The sequence below is a fragment of the Puma concolor genome, chromosome D2 (genome assembly GCF_028749965.1).
Source record: "Puma concolor isolate L17-30 chromosome D2, mPumCon1.1.hap2, whole genome shotgun sequence".
NCBI classification, from domain to species: Eukaryota; Metazoa; Chordata; class Mammalia; order Carnivora; family Felidae; genus Puma; species Puma concolor.
In genome coordinates, this window is record NC_141677.1 from 74,964,130 (window position 1) to 74,976,606 (window position 12,477).

Here is a 12,477-nt window from a genome sequence, read left to right on the forward strand (position 1 = left end):
AACACAGAAGATGCAAACTGAAATATTCCAGGGCACCCTCAACTACTGGATAACTGTGTTTGATGCTTCCAAAGACCCAACTAAATTCTCAGTCACCTTCTATTCGGGTCTACCACCATCTAACAGAAACGAGGAGATACCATATTTATAAGCTGTCTTTTCTGAAACTGTCTTGTCTGAGCAAAGAGGATTCACAATTTGTACATAATCGTACTGTCTTTTTCACAGAAGGTGTAAGAAGGAGACAGAAATATGGCAAATACCTTGCTTTTTATCTCTTGGCATTAAAATTACAATCCTCCCCCACAGAACTTTACCAAGACCTGTTGTTAAAGTTTAACTACTTCATAAATGTTTAAATTAGAACAGTTTTTAAACTCATCAGCCAGATAAATGAACAAGAATCTGTCAGGTAAAGAGAAGTACTGGTGCAGAAGTAAGTTTTCATGCTCCTTGTCCCAGATGATGACAACGATTATTATTATTTTTTTTTTTTAATTTTTTTTTTCAACGTTTATTTATTTTTGGGACAGAGAGAGACAGAGCATGAACGGGGGAGGGGCAGAGAGAGAGGGAGACACAGAATCAGAAACAGGCTCCAGGCTCTGAGCCATCAGCCCAGAGCCCGACGCGGGGCTCGAACTCACGGACCGCGAGATCGTGACCTGGCTGAAGTCGGACGCTTAACCGACTGCGCCACCCAGGCGCCCCAGCGATTATTTTTTTAAAAAGTTCTTAAAGGGGCATATTTGAATAGTACGGCAAATAAATCCTAAATTCTCTCGCTTGGATTTTTACATGTAAACAGTCGATCAGTAGAATGCCTCAACTCTCAGTAACCAGCCCGTAATGGTAGTTAACAAAACAAAACAAAACAAAACAAAACAAAACAAAACAAAACAAAACAGCATTGGAGTCAGGGCCTCCTCAGCGCTGGGACAGAGGTGAAATTCTTCCTCGAAGAAAAGCTGCAGTGTCTGGATGGCTTGTATTCAGCATCGGGTTTGAACTTCGGCTCTAACGTTTACTAGTTCTGTGAGCTCAGACAACGGATTTAGCCTCGGTGGGTCTTAAGTGCATAAAGGGGATACCAGTATCTACCACACCGGTTGTGGTCAAAATTAAATGAAACTACAGGAATAAAGGACTAGCACAATCCAGGCACTTCCATGATCTCTCCTCAGGTGGAAGAGGAAGACTCTTTTCTGGGGCAAAACTGTAAGTGAGGCCCCTCAATCTTCAAAACAGAAAGCCAGCTTGGCCACCTCTCTGATCACCTGGTCTCTAAAGCAACGAGACGATAAATCAGGACGGCATCCTTTGGTCATCTCATCTAAAAGACAACAAAGATCTAGAAATACGCTGAAACAGTAAAGTCCATCATACAAATACAACTGACCAAAGAGATCTAAGGAACAAAAATGAAAAATGATCTTCTGCCTACGTTCAAAGGCTGTTAGGAAAGTAATAACATCCAAATGACTACCTTGCAAAACACTTAGGTTTCTTTTCTCTTTTAAATCTGACTGAAGTCTCCATTAATGAATGCTTTGATTCAAAACTAATTTAAATTTTATACAACCACTCCAGTAAAATAAAAACCTCTGAAAAGTCTGAGGTTATTATGGAAGCAACAGAATGGAACACTGTTGCCCTTTTAACTTTCTTTGCCAAATAGCTCTGATTCAGAATCACCAAGTCAACCCTCAGCTTCATAAGCGATCACTGTACTTCTGCAAGGGGGGTGGGGGGTGGGGGGTGGGGGGTGGAATTTACATCTTACTAAGGGACTATTAGAGTCTCAGAGACATTTTTTTTAACCCTTTTATCTTGAAATTTCAAACTTATGGTAAAGATGCAAAAATAGGACAAAGGGTTTCCATTTTATCCTGAATCCAGACTTCCCAACTGTTAACATTTTGCCACATTTGGTTCTCCCTCTCTCTGCATATTTTTTTGAACCATCTGAAAGTAAGTTGCACACATAGTGCCTCCTTTACTCCCTACTACCTAAATGTGTGTATTTCCTAATAAGCACATTTTATTAAAACCACAGCATGATTACCAAAGTCAGAAAATTAACATTGATAAAATACTATTATCTAATCTAAGGACTTTATTCTAGCTGGAATGCAATTTTTGAAATATGTGCCACTAGCCTTTTATTTTTGCAGTCTCTGACCAAAGAATTATTTAGATTAGGGTTCAGCAAACTGCAACCTGTGGATGTTTTTTTTTTTTTCCCAATATATGAAATTTATTGTCAAATTGGTTTCCATACAACACCCAGTGCTCATCCCAAAAGGTGCCCTCCTCAATACCCATCACCCACCCTCCCCTCCCTCCCACCCCCCATCAACCCTCAGTTTGTTCTCAGTTTTTAAGAGTCTCTTATGCTTTGGCTCTCTCCCACTCTAACCTCTTTTTTTTTTTTTTTCCTTCCCCTCCCCCATGGGTTTCTGTTAAGTTTCTCAGGATCCACGTAAGAGTGAAAACATATGGTATCTGTCTTTCTCTGTATGGCTTATTTCACTTAGCATCACACTCTCCAGTTCTGTGGACTGTTTTTAAAGAGGTTTTACTGGAGGGGTGCTGCGTGGCTCAGTTGGTTAAGGGTCTAACTCTTAATCTCGGCTCAGGTCATGATCTCAGGGTTTGAGCTGGAGCCCCATGTTGGGCTCTGTGCTGACAGCATGGAGCCTACTTGGGATTCTGTCTCTCTCTCTCTCCCTGCCCCCTTCCGGCCTGTACTCTCTCTCTCTCAAAAATAAATAAACTTAAAAGAATGGGTGTGTGTGAATATACTTGCAGAGACATTACAGACTTCTTTACAACATAAAAAAACTGGAAAAGTCTACATGTTCATCAATAAGCAATTGGTTAAATAAATTTTGGCACACAGTGCAGTATCAGGCAGAAATAAAAACAGTAACACACGTATATGGAAATAAAAATTGGCTCTCAGTATACTGTTAAGTAGAAAAGAAGGCAGGTTATAAAACACATGATCTCCTTTTATTCTTAAAAAAGAAAAACCACAGGCATAACCTGTGAATACAGTGTGTGTTTGTGTTTATAAAGGTTTTTTTTTTTCCTTAATGTTTACTTATTTTTGAGAGAGAGAGCTAGAGGGAGGGGCAGAGATGTGGAAGCAGGCTCTGCGCTGACAGCAGTGAGCCCCATGTGGGGCTCAAACTCACGAAACGGGAGATCATGACCTGAGCCAAAACTGGCCATTCAACCGGCTGAGCCACCCATGCGCCTCGATAAAGTTCTCCTAAAAAGTTAACAGCAGTCTCCCTAGGTGGTGGGATTATGGTTGATTTTTGCAGTTTTCTTTATAGCTTTCTGAATGTCTTCTTATAGGGGCAAAAATATATAGCTCCTACCAATTTCCAAACATACCACTTTTATCTTATGGAAACTGCTGACTTTATTGTTAAATATGCATTTCCTCAAATTTCACAAGTGAGTGTATCACACAGAAATTAAAATTCTACTTCATGACACCTACACTTCCTTATGCTCCACAGTTTCCCACTTAGGCTTATGTGACATTCTCAGTGTTGATCAGTTTATACTATATATGAATGAAAGATCATTCACACATCATTCATTTAGAAAATGAGCCATCTGTCCATATGCTACGAGTCACTTGATAATCTTTAGAGAAATATAATGAATTACCCAGAAGTAGTCTTATTTACAATGATTAATAAAACATTCTTATCTCTTCTAGTATAGAGCATACTGTTTATATATAAGCAACTTTCAAATATAACCACCTATTTGTCTAGTATGATTCAATATCAGTGTAAATTAACATGCTTACAAATGAGAAACACAGCTGTCCCAAAGCCACTTTGATGATACTGAGTCATGCTCAGTATCTATGCGGAGAAATACACAGCACCTTATGGAAATATTAAAAAGACTGACTTCATAGGACACAGGAGTTACGTGTGGCCATTGCTGTCCTTTCCCCTGGGCCCGTGTAAGATAAAAACTTCAACCTAGTTTTACTTCCAGCCTATACATTTTTAAAGTATCTTCAATTAGTAAGTGACAGAACTTCACATTTATAGTAAAATACAAAAGTGAGTGCTAGAGATCTCAGTTTAGTCCCCTACACTACTACTCCTTAAATGTTCTAAAACTATATTATTAATTACAGACTATCTAGGCTTTTTTCTATGCTATGACATTCACACTCTTTAGTCCTAAGAAGTTCTTTTTTCTTAAAATATTTTTATTAAAAAACGTTTTTAATTTTTTTTACATTTATTTTTGATAGAGACAGAGCACAGTGGGGGAGGGGCAGAGAGAGGGAGACACAGAATCCAAAGCAGGCTCCAGGCTCTGAGCTGTCAGCACAGAGCCCGACGCAGGGCTCAAACTCACAAACTGTGAGATCATGACCTGAGCCAAAGTCAGATGCTTAACCGACTGAGCCACCCAGACACCCCTAAAAAACTTTTTTTTTAACATTTATTTATTTTTGAGAGAGAGAGAGAGAGAGAGAGAGAGAATGAGTGGGGAAGGGGCAGAGAGAGAGGGAGACAGAATCCGAAGCAGGCTCCAGGCTCTGAGCTGTCAGCACAGAGGCCGACGCAGGGCTCAAACTCACAAACTGTGAGATCATGACCTGGGCCGAAGTCAGATGCTTAACCGACTGAGCCACCCAGACACCCCTAAAAAACTTTTTTTTTAACATTTATTTATTTTTGAGAGAGAGAGAGAGAGAGAGAGAGAGAGAGAATGAGTGGGGAAGGGGCAGAGAGAGAGGGAGACAGAATCCGAAGCAGGCTCCAGGCTCTGAGCTGTCAGCACAGAGGCCGACTCAGGGCTCAAACTCACAAACTGTGAGATCATGACCTGAGCTGAAGTCAGATGCTTAACCGACTGAGCCACCCAGACGCCCCCTAAAAAACTTTTTTTTTAAACATTTATTTATTTTTGAGAGAGAGAGAGAGAGAGAGAGAGAGAGAGAATACCAGTGGGGAAGGGGCAGAGAGAGAGGGAGACAGAATCCGAAGCAGGCTCCAGGCTCTGAGCTGTCAGCACAGAGGCCGACTCAGGGCTCAAACTCACAAACTGTGAGATCATGACCTGAGCCGAAGTCAGATGCTTAACCGACTGAGCCACCCAGACGCCCCCTAAAAAACTTTTTTTTTTAAACATTTATTTATTTTTGAGAGAGAGAGAGAGAGAGAGAGAGAGAGAGAGAGAGAGAGAGAGAGAATACCAGTGGGGAAGGGGCAGAGAGAGAGGGAGACAGAATCCGAAGCAGGCTCCAGGCTCTGAGCTGTCAGCACAGAGGCCGACTCAGGGCTCAAACTCACAAACTGTGAGATCATGACCTGAGCCGAAGTCAGATGCTTAACCGACTGAGCCACCCAGACGCCCCCTAAAAAACTTTTTTTTTTAAACATTTATTTATTTTTGAGAGAGAGAGAGAGAGAGAACACCAGTGGGGAAGGGGCAGAGAGAGAGGGAGACAGAATCCGAAGCAGGCTCTAGGCTCTGAGCTGTCGGCAGAGCCTGATACAGGGCTCAAACCCACAAACTGCAAGATCATGACCTGAGTTGAAGTTGGATGCTTAACCGACTGAGCCATCCAGGTGCCCCTGATGTTTGTTTATTTTTGAGAGACAGAAAGAGACAGAACACAAGCAGTGGAGGGCAAGAGAGAGGGAGAGAGAATCCCAAGCAGGCTCTGTGCCGTCAGCCAGAGCCCGATATGGGGCTCAAACTCACACACCTCCAGATCAAGACCCGAGCTGAAACCAAGAATCAGAAGCTTAACCGACTGAGCCACCCCGTCGCCCTCAACTGGCTGATATTCTTAAAAAATCACTACTGGGCCCTTAAGTCTTAAACAAACAGACGCTACGCCATGACTGAAGAAGCTATTCCCTCATCCCTCATGAGCTATGTCCTTATCTTATTACATGAAGGATTTATTTTTTTTTAAATTTTTTTTTTCAACGTTTATTTATTTTTGGGACAGAGAGAGACAGAGCACGAACGGGGGAGGGGCAGAGAGAGAGGGAGACACAGAATCGGAAACAGGCTCCAGGCTCTGAGCCATCAGCCCAGAGCCCGACGCAGGGCTCGAACTCACGGACCGCAAGATCGTGACCTGGCTGAAGTCGGACGCTTAACCGACTGCGCCACCCAGGCGCCCCTACATGAAGGATTTAAAAGGATATATAAAATATCAGCACTAAAATTATAGCAGCAAAGCAGGTGGCATTTAGGTCAAATTCAATAACAGTTGCTATTATAGTTATTATGTGCCAAGTGTTTTACGGGTATTTTACCCTTATACTGTTACTATTACCTCTTTTAGAGATGAACGAACTTGTTCCACAGGCACAGAACTAGAGTGCAAAGAACTCCGATCTGCACCCACCACTGGCGGGGATGATGCAGTAATTAAGAGTAGCAGTTCTGGGGTCACAGTGCCTGGGTCTGCACACTATCTTTACCGCTTGCAAACTGGGGGATCTCAGTAAGCTACTTTCTCTGTGTTTCCTCATATATGAAATGGAGATGATGGTGCCTATTCTCATGGAGTGGCTATGAGAATTAAATGGCTCTGCAAATAGGGTCTTAAAATGACTAACACAAGAAATGGCTCAGCTCTTGTTACTGCTCTTAACTACCACCAGACTGAACATGTGTGGGCAGGGAAATGTATACTATGCAGGATCTCTGGTAACACCCAACACTTTCCTAATTGTTTATTTCTTTGTTCTGCATCCCGTATCTGGGTATAGGACTCAGGAAATGAGCTAGTTGGCTAAGTGGGTTTCTATGGGGAGGTGCTACTGTGCCTTGAACAGGATGCTTTAGTTCATGACAAGGTATGGACTGAATCAATCAGTTTTATTTGGATCACAGTAGACTGGAGGGTCCCTAGGAATAGACTTCAAAAACAATGTTTCAGTTTCATTATTTTCTTAACTTGTTCTCAAAAGCTATTCCAAAAAATATTTAGATTCATACTATTTTTTGTGTGAAATGATTCTGGTTCTCTTTATCCTATTTGAAAAAGAGATCCAGGGGCACCTGGGTGGTTTAGTTCATTAAGTGTCCAACTCTCGATTTCAGCTCAGGTCAAGATCTTATAGTTGTGAGATCAAGCCCTGCGTCGGGCTCTGTGCTGGCCATGAAGCCTGCTTAAGATTCTCTCTCTCCCTCTCCCTTTGCCCCTCCCCTGCTCACACTCACTCTCTCAAAAAAAAAAAAACCAAAAAAACACAAAAACACAAAAAAACAAAAAAAACAAAGAAAAGAAAGAGAAAGAAAAAGAAAAAGAGAGACCTCTAAAAACAATTCCAAATAAAGTGTTCAACTTACTAGATGTTAAAACCTTAAGTGACAGCACTGAAAATATAAAAAGAACAAACAGTAGATCAAAGTGGCACATGACAAAAATTCCATCTCTAGACTGACCTCTGATAAACTCTGGACTTCAATGAGATCTTCTCTCTCCTCCTCCTCCTCAAGGCTCCAGTCTTTATGGCTTCCTCCCTCCCTCTCCAAAAACCCCTTACTTCCGGTGGTATCCAAGCCACATTGATTCTCTTTTCCATTTTTATTGCCACTATTCTGGTCAGACTTTCATCACCCCTCCTCTCTACTATTTCTCATCTTTCTTTGTCAGATCATCCTGGACTTACCCATTTGCTGCCAGATTTAGTAAAGCAATTATTTACTGTATACTATATGCCAGGTACTAAACTAGACATCTCACTACAGAGAATTTCCTTTACCCCTCCTACAACCGTGTGAAGCACTCTCAGTCCCTTTTATAGAGGAAAAAAGTACTTGTGGATGAGATGGGTTTCGGGACTTTGACTAAGATCATGCTGCCAATAAGTGATCCAACCAAGACTCAAATTCAGAGCCAAGACTGCCTTAAAGCAAGATTCTGATGAGACCACTTTCATTCGAAAAGCTTCCGTAACTCCTACTGTCTTACACAGTAAGAACCAAACTTCTTAGTCTGGTATTTAAAGCACTTCTATAATACGGTCCAACCCTTTTACTGTCTTGTATAGTCTACCTACACTACCATATTCTTTGGTCAACCTGGGCAACATGTATTCTTTGTCTGGGTTTACCCCATGTCCTCCACCTTGAAATGCCCTCCCTACCATCTTGAAATACTACATGTACCTGGGAGGCTTGGCTCAAATGTCACCTCCAATTCTTTCTTGGTTTTCCTAGACGAACGCTATCTCCCCTCCAGTGGAACCTCCTAGTATTTTGCTCTGAAACGCGCTTAGAGCATTCAAATGCTAATAGTAATACTCACGCTCACCAAACTGTTGTCTCATTTCCTCACTGCTTATCTTCCTTGAAGGAAAAGACCATACTCTCACTGCTTACACCTCATATTCAGCTTCTTTTTCATATTCACACAGTGCCTTGCATTCATTTGGAGAGTTGATATTTCTATATTTCAACCCAAGTTCCTACTCTTTTCACACCATTTCACAATCATATTAAACACACTAAGAAAATATGAGACAGGGAACCGCATCCCTCATTCTTAACCGAGATGAACTTTAAGAGTGGAAATGCCACATAGGATTTACTACTAAAGCTTAAAAGGCCGGTAGTTTACTTAAGAAGCCAAATTATAGAACATTACATATGGTTAAAATTCCACGGAGTCCCTACTGTATTCATAAATGCTATCAAACTGAACTAAACCAGAGTTTTCATAAAAACTGGCATTTTCAAAAAAGCTTTATTTGCTTTAATCTTTTTCTTCCTTTTGATAAGATTAAGATTGTAAATGGCAAATGGTTAAATAGGAACACCAAATTGCTATCTGCAAGGCATCTGGCCTTAAGCAAACACACCAAAATGCCAACTCTGAAGCTTCTAGCCTAATGTGTTTACAAATTTGTCTGTCTCAGATATTCTTACTTGAAATCACTTCTTTACGGAACTCATTTTTTACTTTTTCTATATATATTCAACAAATTGTGGATAGATCTGGATAGCTATCATTCAGCAAGACTTCTGAAGCTCTCCAAAACCAAAAGGGAAGTAAGGCAAGTAAAATTTTAGATCACACAGTCATTTTATCTATGCTACACTGAACTGTACACATAGAGTAAGAGGTTCTTTTAATGTTTTAAATAATACCGTTATACCATTATGTACCATATTTGTAAACTAAAACCCTCACTGTAAAAACCAGGCTTTTCCCAGAAGGAATGGTGAGCAGGAAACTCAACACAATGACTTTGTGACTAAGTCATGCTGAAACCTAGAATCTAGAAGAGAAAGGGTTGAGGGTAAGTGGAGGCTCTCATGGCTAGTCAGTCATCTTCAGTATTCGCAGAAACATTTACTGAATACCCCACTGAATGCCAATGCTGTAAGCAAAAACAATCATGCTGTCTGCTGTAAAGAAAGATCCTGGCAGAGATAACACCAATCAAATTATCATACAATATAAGTATCAGTTCCCAACTATGAGAAATATTCCCAAGGACTTTCAGGCTCATTAGGCTAGTTTCTTTCCTGAGGAATGACGACTGACTGATAGATCAGTCAGGGTCTGATAAGGAAACAGAAAACACCTAAGTATTCGAAACAGAGGGACTTCACAACAGGGCAATGGCTACTCAGTGACAGAACCAAAAGCCAAACAGGAGACAGTCAAGGGACTCCGATACTAGCAAAAGTCACAAGTCACTACCAACCTTTGGCTGGAAGGACAGAGGGAGGAAATGGTATTAGTAGACGCCAGCAGCTAGGACCCCCCACATAAGCAGGAAACATAACGGTGCTGTCCTAGAAGGAGCACGGAGCCCTGGAGGAGAGACAGCAGCTTGCCAAACATGTCTGTTGTCCAAGGCAGACGGGAAGAGGAAGAATACCGTGGCTTCCCCAGTCTACTCCCATCTCCCATCAGAGCTTCCCATTGGTCAAACGCAGCTGAGAGTCAATGGACACTAAGGCCTTCGAAATACTGCCAGCAGCGGTCAGCCCTGTCACGACGCGGTGTAGGGAAAGGCCCCAATAAGCTAAGGGCTGCCGCAGAGATCTGAAGAATGGGGACAGGCACACGTGTACACGTGGAAAAGGTGTTGGCGGAAGCGTGCACATGTTCAAAGGCTGTGCGGTAGACGGAGAATGGCAAGTGTGAAGGAGTGGAAGGTGGGCAGCACGGCTAGAGCTGGATGGAGAGGAGAAGGGAAGACTGGAGATAGAGGCCAGACCAGAGAGTATTTTGGGGGGCACATCAAGGAGGCAACTGAAGGATCAGATTTGTATTTCAGAATGGTCACTCACCCTACCCTCGCCCTCCTAGGACACTGAACAACAGGAACATACCAGGGATTCTACTACGTGCAGTACACACAGCATAAAAAGAATACAGCATCTTTGTGTCCCTGTGAAGTCTACCGGCAAGTGTGGTGTGCAGAACGGTCAAAGACCTTTTAAGTATCTTTTTTTTAGCATTTATATCACCTGATCATCATCAGGGACACAGATTTATCTTCACTGCCCCACAGACCTAGTTCCTTACTCAGTATATCTGTCAATCATCCTACTGCTTACTGTTTGTATTTACATGCTTCTATTGTTTACCCACCTTTGTATTTTCAGCTGAAGAACACTTTTTCCCATTCATTTATCTATGGCTCTGCCATATTAATTTTGCTTCTTTCACCCCACATTATCTAGCTCTCATAGATTTCTTATATTATAGAAACCAGAAATGTGCAAATAATTAATTCTATGAGAATTTCATGGTTTTTAAATAAGTGTCCTGATTTCGTGACACCCAGTCTTATGAAAGGTTGAATTTGTTTTGGAGGCACAAAGACATACGTATTTCTTTAAGGATCCTAGATCTCATATATTTTAGGCATAGTTTGGAATTCTTTCTTATGTAATTGTCCTAAGAGCTTTTTCTTCACTTTGTTCCTCTTAGCTTGGAGCATCTTAGAAAAGTCTAGTGCCATACGCAAATCTCAGTATTACATCGTACGTCCTTCTTCTTGGTCTGTGCTGTCCAATGTGGTAGACACTAGCTATCCGTGGCTACTGGGCACTTGAAGTGTGGTTAGGCTGAATTGTGATGTGCTGTAATTATAAAATATGCACCAGATTTCAAATACTTTTAAATTAAAACAAAAAAACCCTCATTTTTTTTTTTTATGTTGATCATATGTTGAAATAGTATTTTGGGGACATGGGATAAAATAAAACATTACTAAAATTAAGTTCACGTTTGTTTATTTATTTAGAGAGAAAGCATGCATGCAAATGGGGGAGGGGCAGAGAAAGACGGGGGAGGGGGGAGAGAGAGAGAGAGAGAGAGAGAGAGTGTGAATATCCCAAGTAGGCTCTGCACTGTCAGCGTAGGGCCCAATGCAGGGCTTGAATTCACAAACCATGAAATCATGACCTGAGTTGAAGTTGGACACTTAACCAACTGAGCCACCCAGGTGCCCTTATATTTACTTTTTAAAATGTGGCTATAAGAAAATTTAAAATCACCTAAATGGTGTATATTTCTATTGGGTAGCGCGGTTTCAGATCATTGGTGAAATGACCAAAGTTCTGGACTCAACCATTCAGGGTATTACACCTGGTCATCCCTACTCATAAGGCAGCTCTGTGACAAAATATTCTCCTACTAATAAAATTATATGGGAACCTTCTGTATGGCTCTTCATCAAAAAAATTCTGAAGGGTCCCCTGGGTGGCTCAGTTGGTTGGTTACACATCCGACTCTTGGTTTTGGCTCAGGTCAGGATCTCACAGTTCCTGTGTTCAAGCGCTGCATCGGGCTCTGCACTGGCAGCATGGAGCCTGCTTGGGATTCTCTCTCTCCTCCTCTTCTTCCTCCTCCTCCTCCTCCTCTCTCTCTCTCTCCGCCCCTCCCTCACTTGTGCTGTCTCTCTCTCAAAATAAATAAATAAATAAATAAATAAATAAATAAATAAATAAATAAATAATTTCTGAAAGTTGAAATGCATTTACTGTTTCCATTTCTTCTATATGCTTGTTTAGCATTGTAATATTAGACTCTAATCTAATCCCTATCTCTAGGGAATGAGTTCCTTATATATTATCACACTTTCTTCCGACTGATTACCTGCCTTCCACCATGTGTTTCCTGTATTCAGCTGCCCTAACCTTTACTCTGGAAGTATAAGGAGACTCACTGGGCTCTAAAAGAGATTGCCTCTGAGTCAGGTTCAGTTCTTAGGCAGCAACTAAGCATGGCTGATCTTATTAGGAAAGTCCTTTCATTCAAATCCCATCTCCCTACAGTTTCAGAGCTCTCCTTCTCTGTTCTAAACTGATTCCACTACCGCCACTCCCAAACTGTCTTCTAGTTATTAGACTACCACTCGGTTCAGTTCTTGTTAGGGGCAGTGGGATTTAACGCAACAAGTATAGATCCTACAGGCAAAAAGCTTTGGCTCTTTG

At 41.5% G+C, this 12,477-nt stretch overlaps 1 protein-coding gene across 1 annotated transcript in view; it reads right to left on the minus strand.

Moving 5' to 3' along the window:
* PDZD8 (PDZ domain containing 8) overlaps window positions 1-12,477 on the minus strand; it is a 74,142-nt gene that overhangs the window by 16,462 nt on the left and 45,203 nt on the right. The window lies entirely within an intron of this gene.